General features: G+C 42.3%; 1 protein-coding gene across 6 annotated transcripts in view; it reads right to left on the minus strand.

Annotated features, from left to right (window-relative positions):
- Positions 1–12462, minus strand: part of LOC115105533 (cytospin-B-like) — a 179239-nt gene that overhangs the window by 35791 nt on the left and 130986 nt on the right. The window lies entirely within an intron of this gene.

The following is a 12462-nucleotide window of genomic DNA, read 5'->3' on the forward strand; positions in this document are numbered from 1 at the left end:
GGTACCCCCTGTATATAGCCTCGCTATTGTTTATTTTTATTTACTTCTGCTCTTTAATTATTTGTTACTTTTATTCCACTTTTTTCTTATTTTTTTTCTAATAAACTACATTGTTGGTTAAGGGCTTGTTAGTAAGCATTTCATTGTAAGGTCTACACGTGTTGTATTCTGCGCATGTGACAAATACAATTTGATTTAAACATTTTATTTGATTTAACCAGCTACAATAGCATTGTGAGTTTGGTTAACATTTGGGCATATACACTACCGGTCAAAAGATTTAGAACACCTACTCATTCAAGGGTTTTCTTTATTTTTACTCTTTTTTACACTGTAGAATAATAGTGAAGACATCAAAACTATGAAATAACACACATGGAATCATGTAGTAACCAAAAAAGGGTAAAACAAATCTAAATATATTTTATATTTGAGATTCTTCAAATAGCCAGCCTTTACCTTGATGACAGCTTTGCACACGCTTGGCATTCTCTCAACCAGTTTATGAGGTAGTCACCTGGAATGCATTTCAATTAACAGGTGTGCCTTATTAAAAGTTAATTTGTGGAGTTTCTTTCCTTCTTAATGCGTCTGAGCCAATCAGTTGTGTTGTGACAATGTACGGGGTATACTGAAGATAAACCTATTTGGTAAAACACCAAGTCCATATTATGGCAAGAACAGTCCATAATTTCTTTAAGACATGAAGGTCAGTCAATAGGGAACATTTCAAGAACTTTGAAAGTGCAGTCGCAAAAACCATCAAGCTTTCTGATGAAACTGGCTCTCATGAGGACTGCCACTGGAATAGAAGACCCAGAGTTACATCTGCTGCAGAGGATAAGTTCAGTAGTTACCAGCCTCAGAAATTGCAGCCCAAATACATGCTTCACAGAGTTCAAGTAACAGACACATCTCAACATCAACTGTTCATGTTCGAATTGCTGCAAAGAAAACACTACAAAAGGACACCAATAAGAAGAAGAGACGTGCTTGGGCCAAGAAACACGAGTCCAAATTTGAGATTTTTGGTTCCAACTGCTGTGTCTTTGTGAGACGCTGAGTGGGTGAACGGAATATTTCTGCATTTCCCACCGTAAAGCATGGAGGAGGTGTTATGGTGTGGAGGTGCTTTGCTCGTGACACTGTCTTTGATTTATTTAGAATTTAAGGCACACTTAACCAGCATGGCTACCACAGCATTCTGCAGCGATACGCCATCCCATCTGGTTTTGGCTTAGTGGGACTATCATTTAATTTTTAACAGGGCAATGACTCAACACACCTCCAGAATGTGTAAGGGCTATTTCACCAAGAAGGAGAGTGATGGAGTGCTGCATCAGATGACTTGGGCTCCACAGTCCCCCGAACTCAACCAAATTGAGATGGTTTTGGATGAGTCGGACCACAGAGTGAAGGAAAAGCAGCCAACAAGTGCTAGGCATATTTGTGGGAACTCCTTCAAGACTGTTGGAAAACAATTCCAGGAGAAGTTGGTTGAGAGAATGCCAAGAGTGTGCAAAGCTGTCATCAAGGGAAATGGTGGCTATTTGAAGAATCTCAAATATAAAAAATATGTTATATTATATTTAAATATAGATTCCATATGTGTTATTTAATAGTTTTGATGTCTTCAATGTAGAAAAGAGTAAAAATAAAGAAAAACCCTTGAATGAGTAGGTGTTCTAAAACTTTTGACCGGTAGTGTAGCTGAACCAACATACAGTGTTGCCTTCGAACGACAAACACGAATTTGTAATTTTACTCAACAGGTTTTTATACATTCAACTCCCTATGAGTAAAGTTTGTTGAGGGAACAAACGTTTATACATTAGCAGAATGGCTTGTCCTTCTTAAGTCCACCCAACTCACAGAATAATGCTGATTAAGCAATTGGTTAAGTTGACTATTTTTTTACAGTGTAGATCCTAGTTGAATTGAGAGTTATTTCTTGTGTCCCCTTCTTCCTTTCCATGTTCTGTCAGATCCAGAGGGGATGTTGGGAACAAGACACCCAGCCAGAGAGCTGTCTCCCCTGGGTGCAATCCCTGTAGGTCCCCTGACTCTGTCACTTAGTTGTCCTGCTGTCTGTCCCAGATGGGCTTCCTGTCACAGGGCTTCTGGGAGGATAGGGGTGGCTCAAATGCTGCAAAGCATTCCTGAGGTTACAGAACGGTCACTTTGGCTGCATACCAAATGGTACCCTATTCCGTCGATACACTGCACTGCCAAAAGTCTGGATTTAAAAGTAGTGCTCTAAATAGGGAATAGGGTGCCGTTTGGGATGGAGACTTTATCATTCTGCCGTTCTCAATAACAGATGCTGCTCTTGGGTCCAATTTATGGGATAGAAAGAAACATGTTATTACTGCCATTGTGTTATTAACAGCAAGGAACCTTACAATCTATTCCTTGATTCACTAGAGACTCAATCCATTCAGTACAAATGCACCAAACTAAAAGCATGTAGATTAGAACAAGATATCCCATCACTGTGAGATCACTCATTGCCTGTCTATTATTGTCTCCCACCCAGGCAGACCTGCACAGTTATGTAGGCTGGGAGTTCCTTCCATACCTCCCTCTACTCTCCTTTCTCCTGTCCTGCCAGTCTGTGGACTGGAGCAGCAGCAGCTCTGAGCCCATTCTACTGTATGGGGATGAGACAGCCAGACACACTGATACATACACCCACAGGGTCTGTCTGACTCAGACAATGACGCATGGGTTGGGCAGGGAGGTAGAGGAGGGATGAAGGGGTCCATAGTCTGTGTGTGTGTATCTTGTTCTGAGGAGCACAGAGTTACATCCTGGTCTGGTCTGGCCATGTATAGGTGGGGGGTGGGGTGGGGGCAGAATAAAGGGGGATGGGGGATAGAGAGAGGGGGAACCATGAATGTTAAAACAACAGCAGACCCAATCATTACTCGGGGACCAGGCTCAGAAAAGCAAACACAGCATCAAGCGACAGGAAATGTCTCGCTCTACACAAAAGACTGAGCTGCCCAGTTACTAGAACCAAAAGGAGAAAGAAATGAAATGAAAGTATAGTGGGGGAGAGAGCGAGAAGAGGGGGAGAGATAGAGACAGAGAAGGGGCATAAGGGAGATTGAGAAGGAGAGAGGGGGTGAGAGAGGAGAGGGGGAGAGAGAGGTGGAAGTGGGCAAGCTAGATATGGATAGAGTGGGGGAGAGATGAATCGAGAGAGAGAGAGTATACATTTGCTTTGCCGGTAATCCAGCTGTACCTCTTTCCTGCAGTCAAATGACCAAATCATCCTCTAGTGGCCTCATGGGTGGAATGTTTTTAATATTTTTCAAAATGTCATAATTAATAAACATAATTTTTTTCAACTCCCACCCTTAATATCCGGTGTTTCTATGTCAAAAGATTTTGTTATATTTCAGTCTTCTGTCATGTATATAAAGTGTAATATTGGAATGCAAACTCAAAATTGAATATATTTCCACTCTATATTTGACTCTATATTTTAAGTCCATAATCATGTGTGTGAGGTGTAGGGCTGACCCCATTTTGTCAACTGGTCAATTGTTTGATCGATAGGCTGTTGGTCTACCGAGATTTCTTTAGTCGAGCAGTAGCAAAAAACACACAAAAAAGACCTCGATCTGATTTGCATCTGTCTGAGTGAACTGATCCATTGTGGAGGCCGTGGGGATGGCACAGTCCATTAGTCTAAGAGGTGCTACTGAAACACAAATACAAATTATTTTATTTTATAACAAATCGCTTTCTCCCACATTGAATAGTAGTCGCTGTCCGCGGTTCTGAATCACATCAGTGTGCTGTTGAATTGGCGCCCTTTCCTAGACCATGTTGCTATGTGCATAATAGAAAAGTTAACCATTATATTGGTGTTGAGAACAATGCGGTGGAGGTAGCAGTGGAGTTAGGAGAAGATAAAACCTTAATGGTCTAAAAAAAGTGAGGAGAGAGGAAACCCCAACTTAATTAGGTCTATAATCAATAGCCTAACTGTTAAAGATGCCTGGCTTTATAAATCATCCATATACAGTATATCACAAAAGTGAGTACACCCCTCACATTTTTGTAAATATTTGAGTATATCTTTTCATGTGACAACACTGAAGAAATTACACTTTGCTACAATGTAAAGTAGTGAGTGTACAGCTTGTATAACAGTGTACATTTGCTGTCCCCTCAAAATAACTCAACACACAGCCGTTAATGTCTAAACCGCTGGCAACAAAAGTTAACCTGTGAGACATAATATGCAGCGCTTGCTCCTTACCTTCTTTTTCTTTATCCCCAGTATTTTCCACAACTAGTCAAATTTATTCCACACCTCCTGAGCAACCAGTAAACAGTCCCCCATTTTTAGTTAATTTGTCACGTCCTCTGCATTCATTTAGCCGAGCTTGTTATAACCAATTTATTGATGTGATTATTATATATATATTTTTAATTACTTAATCTTTATTTAACTAGGCAAGTCAATTAAGAACAAATTCTTACTTACAATGACGGCCTACCCCGGCCAAACCTGGATAACGCAGGGCCAATTGTGCACCGCCCTATTGGACTCCAAATCATGTGATTCAGCCTGGATTTGAACCAGGGACTGTAGTGACGCCTCTTGCACTGAGATGCAGTGCCGTAGACCGCTGTACCACTCAGGAGCTATAGGTCAGGCCCTATTGGTCACGTGCATGCGATGCATACATATGTCATGTAAAGAGAGCAAGCGTTGAGGGAATATGGAATGTTTTTCCTAAATAAATGAGGGATTTTGGTAGCATAACTTTTCAGTCAGACTCCCTCTATGTAACGGCTTTCTTCTTCCTCTTCTGAGGAGGAGTAGTAGGAAGGATCAGAGGACCAAAATGCAGCGTGGTATGTATCCATAATGTAATTTAATGAGAATGAATACAGAATACAAAAAGAACAAGAGAAACAAAATGAACACCGAAACAGTCCCGAATGGTGCAAACACTGAAACGGAAAATAATCACCCACGAAACAAAGGTGGGAAAAGGCTACCTAAGTATGATTCTCAATCAGAGACAACTAACAACACCTGCCTCTGATTGAGAACCATACCAGGCCAAACACAAAAACACCACATAGAAAAAGGAACATAGACAACCCACCCAACTCACGCCCTGACCATACTAAAACAAAGACATAACAAAAGAACTAAGGTCAGAACGTGACACTCTAGTCATTTGTAATTATTTAATCAAACCATTCGCTTAAAGCATCAGACAAGCTCAGTGCATATAATTGTTTTGATTAAAACACATAGGATGTGTCTAAATAGGGAAAAATACATGTTTTAACATTTCGACCAATCGATTGGTCGAAAGAAGATTTGTTTAAGACAAATGTTTAAGACTACCAATAAACACTTTGTGTGACCCTGATTTAGCCCACTGCAGTAAAATATTAAGTAGATAACATACAGTATGATTGCATTAGGAAGCCCAGCCAGTCAGCCAGTCAGTAAGCCAGCCAGCAAGTCTGCCAGCCAGTCAGCCATACAATATCACCATCAGCTACGACAACAAAGAAGTTCCAATACTATAAATAAAGCTCTCTACTTACTACAGCACAAACCAACAGTCATCTTTCACTTTTTATTAATTTGTTTCTCATATCTAACACACTGGCCCAACACATTGTCATTGGAGTTACAATAAAACCTTACAGTCAATATGCATTCGCGAGCCAATGATAACTACCTTAGCGCAAAGACGGTCTTTGCGTTAAGTTAGCGCTAATGCTAGTTAGCATTGGCTTGCGAAACTACCTCTAACTTCCTTCATACTGGACTCAAGACATAACAATGGTATCCGGGAGTTCAATCTGACTTGGAAGTAGATAAATAGCCTGCTGACGCAACTCATGTGACTCAAAGCGAAAGAGAGCTGTGACACACTGGTCTGGACAGGAAGCCGTTGTAAATGCAGTATTTGCTCCGAGTTGTGCTTATTTCTGGCTGAGCTTAGATTGGTTCTCTCAAACGGTTGTATTTTATTTTCTGTGGGGTTGAGACGTCACGTTGTATTTTCAAATCCGACAGATGTATTGGAAGGGAGCGGCGGTCGGGGGCTGTGTGTGGTTGTCCACATGGGTTTGAGGGAGAAAGAAAAGGAGGACTTCAAGTTAGGTTTTAGCCAGGCTAGTAGATAAAGAGCTTCATTTGCAAAATCCCGAACTATCCCTTTAAACCCTGGGCCCCTCTCCCTGTCTCTATTTGTCTGTCCCTATTTGAGTAAAGGAGTGGGTGAACAAAGAAAAGGGAAGCTGCCGTAATAGGCCATGCAATTAATCATGACAGCCTGACCAATGAAAGCCTGAAAGAAAAGTGCAGCCAGGGCCGGACAGGAAAACACACACACACACACACACACACACACGAGCGGCAGGTCAAGTCAAATATATATTTCTAGCGCTGAGAAAAAACTTACTCTGACTGTGATATGTGGTTGTCCCACCTAGTGAATGCACTAACTGTAAGTTGCTCTGGATAAGAGCGTCTGCTAAATGACTAAAGTGTAAATGTAATATGAGTGTGAGGCAGCTAAGCAGCCCACCCATATATAATAATGGACTGTGTTCTCTGTCTGTCTGTCTGTCTGTCTGTCTGTCTGTCTGTCTGTCTGTCTGTCTGTCTGTCTGTCTGTCTGTCTGTCTGTGTCTCTCTCTCTTTCTCTCTCTCGGGTGTTAGGAGGAGTGGCAGAAGTCAAATAGGATACAGGGATACCAAGGCCTTTGTGTCAGTTTGAATTGTGTTGAGTAAGTATGTATCTCCCATATACATGGTACTTGAGGCAGGGAGAGTCATGATGCATTTTAACCAATGCGTCTGCTGCCTCTCCCTACGGCCCACCCCAGCAGTATCATGACACAGTCCCAATTATTCTGTCTAGATATACCCCCACCCCCCTATTCATTAGCTCCTTCCCTCTTCCTCACACTGCTGGGGGTCCTAGCTCGCCCCCGCTCTACCGCCAGGGGTGGTTGTGTTTGTTTCTCAGAGAGGGCCGGATGACCGAGGAAGGCCAATCTCCTCAGTTAGTCCCAGCTGAGGCTACGTTCTGTTCAGCCCAGACTGAGACTCCCAGCTAAGCCTGTCTGTTCACCTTCTCCTCATTGTTCCCATCCTGAACAATAAACAAGGCTTATGTTTTGGTTATAATATAACAACATCAAAGACCACCATGATAAAAATACAGTGGGAAACCAGAGCAGGTGGGGATCAGAACAAAACCTTTTGTTATTAAAGACTCTGTATTGATTGTGATTGAAGTGATTAACTGTCTGTGACCGGCACTGGATTTCAGTACAACTGAGATACTGTAATCATCATTCAAACAGATAATTTGTCATGATGATAATGTCTTCTGCATGGCCTTTGGTCGAGGCATGTACATATGGTCAGCTCTGTTTGAAGTGTGTGTGTGTGTGTGGAGGTGTCTGTGTTTGTGTGTGAAATCTACAAACAGTGAATGTTGATTTCCTGTGAGAGCGCTCTTTCTCTCCTATCATCCACTCTGAGAGAGGCTAGCTAGCTCCCACAGGGCCCAGTCAATCAGAGCACCATTAAGGTCTTTGCTGATCGATTGTCTCTTCTGAGAAGCTGACATTTGAGGTGTTCTGAGAGCAGTCCCACCTAGCACGCGCCTCTCCTCCAGATGTTGACACACACCACTGGAGAACATCTTTCAGGTCCCAGTGTGTGTGTGTGTGTGTGTGTGTGTATATCTACTAATCTTGGTCACATTACCGTGGTGTTGTGTTTACCCCTTCTCCCCGGGGGGGGGGGGGTATTGATCTCTTCCTCACCATGGCAACAGCACGGCCACCTCCAGCACTCACGTCACTATGTGTGTTGTTTACCACGTTTAATGGTATCTCGTTGACCTTGTTAGTCGTTAGAGTATGGCCAGTGGCACGAGCCGTATTGGCAGGTTGACACACACACGCACACACGCAGACACACACACCGCCTGAGTGGGCGCATACATAGAGGCCCATGGCCATCATCACTGCTCCATTTAAGGGGAGAGGGCTCGGGTGAGATGTACGGGTATGTCCGCACGTACACAGTGGCTTCACACTGTATCTTGTTTTCAACATTAAAAACTGCAATAAACCTGCCATCCTCTTTTAGTTTGATGTGATAGGAGGATGGTGTTCAAAATCAAACACATAATAGCCAAGTTAGCCCTTCATCGTGATCAATAATGACCCTAGATTTATTATGCTAGTATTAACGTAATATAATAGCAACTAAATCAAATGAAAATCCTAGCATACAAAAAAAACAAGATGTTTTATTGTCACATACACCGGATAGGTGTTTAAAAGGTCAGCAGTAGTAGCAAGGCACCCCTAGAGCAAATTAGGGATAAGTGCCTTGCTCATGGGTACATCGACAGATTTTTCATCTTGTCGGCTAGGGTATTCGAACCAGCGACCTTTCATTTACTGGCCCAACGCTCTAACAGCTAGGCTAAGAGCCATCTAAATCCATCCCAGTAATTATTATTGACCACAGGAAAAGTATTGTAATAAGGCTTTGCATCCCCAATAGGAATATAGCTTCAAAACATGCGTCCCAAATGGCACTCTATTCCCTATATAGTCTACTAGGGCTCTGGTCCAAAGTAGTGCACTATAAGGAAAAGGGTGCCATTTGGGACACACTGTGTCTTTAGTGGTTTTCACTTTAAATGGGATATAGCCCCCTCTTGATTACAGTAGTGCCTGTTTTTCCATCTTAATTTAATTTAGAGTCTTGTTTGACCACAGGCCTTGAAACAAAACGTCTGTGGTATAATAACAACTGACCTCCAGCCAGGGGAAGGGGCTGTCTGAGAGAGAGGCCATTCCGGCTCCACGCAGACAGATGAGAAAATATGAGGCCAGTTTCCTGACACCTACTTCAGCTGAGCCGTGCAACAGAGAGAACACACACACAGGCACGCACACCAGACACACGCACACCACACACACCGCAGAGTCAATATTCCTACAGGGCTGGTAAAATACTTCAAAGTGACAGTTAATTATGTCCCCATTACATGACCTCTTCAACTCGACAACATGATTTGGAGCTTTTAGAGTCCTGTTAGTTGGGACATATCATCTCACGACCCACCTTACTAAATGGAGCAAAATAGGTATCCCACATACAGTACACTAAAATCTGTTGAAAATGAAAGGTATAACCCCCACTAACCTTTATCAAACCAGAATGATGGTTACGTAGAAAAGGGAAAGGGATCTCAACTGCCCAACATCCCGTTCTGTGTAACGCGATCAACATTATGGCCTCAGCCTGGCTAGCCAACAGCCTTAAGAAGAGATGTTTGACTGTGACAGGCTGTCTGTCTCCACACATTAGCAGGTCATTAGTGGGCCTCTGTCGGACCAGGGCAGGTCGGCCATGACGGTGAACATAGTTGGTTGTCTGCTCTGACCTTTGCCGGCCTGATATTAAGCTCAATTTATGGCCCATATTGTGCTCTGGCAGTAACCTTTTCCTTTCCCAGGCAGCCGTGTGGTCAGAGAAGGCCTGTGGCCATATCTGTTCCTACTACTGGGATGTGCCATGAGATGGAATGTAATTTTAGAGCTCGAAACTGATGCCCATGGCATCAAATACAGATTAATGAATGAATTCAATAATTAATTATTTATTTAGACATGGACGGCTGTTGTCCTGACACAAAAACACATGGATGTTTCTGCAGTATTATGCAACACTCAATGTTAATGTCATTGAGCATCTCACATGTGTTGTACAGCCGTTCACAAGTTTGGTCACGTTCCTCCTAAAAATATCTGGTGTGTTAAACCACCGGACCCACAATCTGAGGAGGAATTAAAACACATGGACGCTCACATGGAAATGACGCATCATCATATACTGTAACAGTCACCTCAGAGCCTATTCATTCCATGTACTGAAATAAATTCTCATCCAGCTATTAACCAAAGCCTCTTATTGCATTCCATAAACCAGAGAATGATTATTCTCCTCAGCAGAACCACTGAGTGTAAAAGTAGACCATAGAATACCAGTAGGTGCCAATGACTGAAACGGGAGGTAGCCTAGAGGTTAAGACCGTTGGGCCAGTAACCGAAAGGTTCGAATCCCCGAGCCGTCTAGGTGAAAAGCTGTCGATGTGCCATTGAGCAAGTCACATAACCCTAATTGCTCTGGATAAGAGCGTTGACTAAAATGAATACCCCACAGCTATTCAGTTTGTGTATGAAAGAAACGATCGGATAAGCAGTCAAGATGGAGACCATGTCCACCTCTCAGTTAAAGGAGAGCATAGCTGCAAATACAGCCATTGTACAGTAGAGTCCATTCAGTTGGAGTGCTAGAGAAATAAACGTATCTACTCTAACTATCAAGGTTGGCTGTTTTCATCACAGTGGATTTACGGTGTCTTAGGAACATCAGCAGTGAGTCAGAATTATGAACGAGGTACCATGGCAACAGAGGACAGGGTGGAGGGATGACTCATTTCACCATCAAACATGCCTAAAAACAGGAACTCTATTGATCTAACAACTCATTCAATCCTTTAAAGCTAGTCTATTTTTAGTCACCTTTAACCTTGTATTAATTAGGGCTAGGCCCCTTTTTCTCCACCTCCTGTCTGAATGACGTGCCAAAAGTAAACTGCCTGTAGCTCAGGCCCTGAAACTAAGATATGTATATAATTGGTACCATTGGAAAGAAAACACTTTGAAGTTTGTAGAAATGTTAAAATAATGTAGAATATAACGCAATAGATATGGTAGGAGAAAACCAACCAGAATCTTTTTTGAGAGAGACCGTCCTCTTAGAAATGCAAGAGAAAGGTCATAATGAAAATTAGCTCCCTGGATGCAATTCCTATGGCTTCCACAAGGTGTCAGCAGTCTGAAAGAAATATCCATTTTAGAAGGACACAGTCTTGGAAATTCGTGTTTGTGCGCGCCATGAAGACATTTACGCACCTGCTAAAATCGGTTTCCTATTGAACATATTTCTTTCCGAAATAAATATTATAGTTTGATTACATTTTAGGGGAGTAAAGGAGTAAATAGAAATGTATTTTGACTTGTTGAAACAAGGTTTAGGGGTAGATTTTCGGATTCCTTTCTCTGCAAGTTGAACGAGTGGATTACTCAAATCGATGGTGCCAACTAAACTGACTTTTTGGGATATAAAGAAGGATTTTATCTAACAAAACGACCCTTCATGTTGAAGCTGGGACCCTTTGGATGACAAATCAGAGGAAGATTTTCAAAACGTGAATATTTCATCGTTATATGTGAATGTATGAAATATTTTGATGCGGGGAGCCATCCTCAAACAATCGCTTGGCATGTTTTCGCTGTAATAGCTACTAAAAATTGGACAGTGCAGTTAGATGAACAAGAATTTAAGCATTCAGCCGATATAAGACACTTATATGTACCAAAATGTTGAAAATCCATAATATTTATGATTATTTATTTGAATTGAGCGCCCACCAATTTCACCGGAAGTTGTTTCGCTAGCAGAACACCGATCCTTAAGAAGTTTTAATATCCTTATTGACCTGTGTGCTTGGTTGAGCAAAGTACAGCAGTCTGTCATTTAATTGAACTGAAACCCTTGGACAAGGCCATTGTTAGGCTAAGTAGAGTAGTGGTGTTGGGCTTAGCCCGAAATGGCACCCTATTCCCTATGTAGTGCAATATATAGGGAATAGGGTGCCATTTCAGTCGCAGCCTTGGTGCTACTGTAAGCTAGCTAGCACACCCCATACTGCGATGGAATTTAGTTAAGAGGGAGAACAGTGCAGAGACCAGGCAGATCCCGACCCTCCTTTCTTAGCCTTTGTTTACCAGTGTTAGTGGCATTAACTGGCCCTCACACATGATGTACAATCAGTAATCTCAGTAATCCCACTGTGTTTAATGGACTCCTTAAAACAGGCTATTAGTAGAGTGCTAAACCAGATGAATGTGGGCCTAGAAAGGGAACACGCTGTCACGTTCGTTATAGCGATGAGACCAAGGCGCAGCGTGATGAGAATACATCTTTAATGAAATGAAGAAACTTAAACAAACTTACAAAAACAACAAAACGAACGTGAAGCTATAATAATAGTGCTGCCACAGGCAATTAAACAGACAATCACCGACGAATTACCCAAGGAATATGGCTGCCTAAATATGGTTCCCAATCAGAGACAACGATAAACAGCTGCCTCTGAGAACCAATCTAGGCAACCATAGACATACAAAACACCCAGACTAAAAACAAGCCCATAAACATACAGAAACCCTAGACAGGACAAAAACACAACAAACCACCCCTTGTCACACTCTGACCTAACCAAAATAACAAAGAAAACAAAGATAACTAAGGTCAGGGCGTGACAGTACCCCCGGCAGCGCCGGACAGGCGGGAGACTCTGGCAGCGC

The sequence above is a fragment of the Oncorhynchus nerka genome, linkage group LG22 (assembly GCF_034236695.1).
Source record: "Oncorhynchus nerka isolate Pitt River linkage group LG22, Oner_Uvic_2.0, whole genome shotgun sequence".
NCBI lineage: Eukaryota > Metazoa > Chordata > Actinopteri > Salmoniformes > Salmonidae > Oncorhynchus > Oncorhynchus nerka.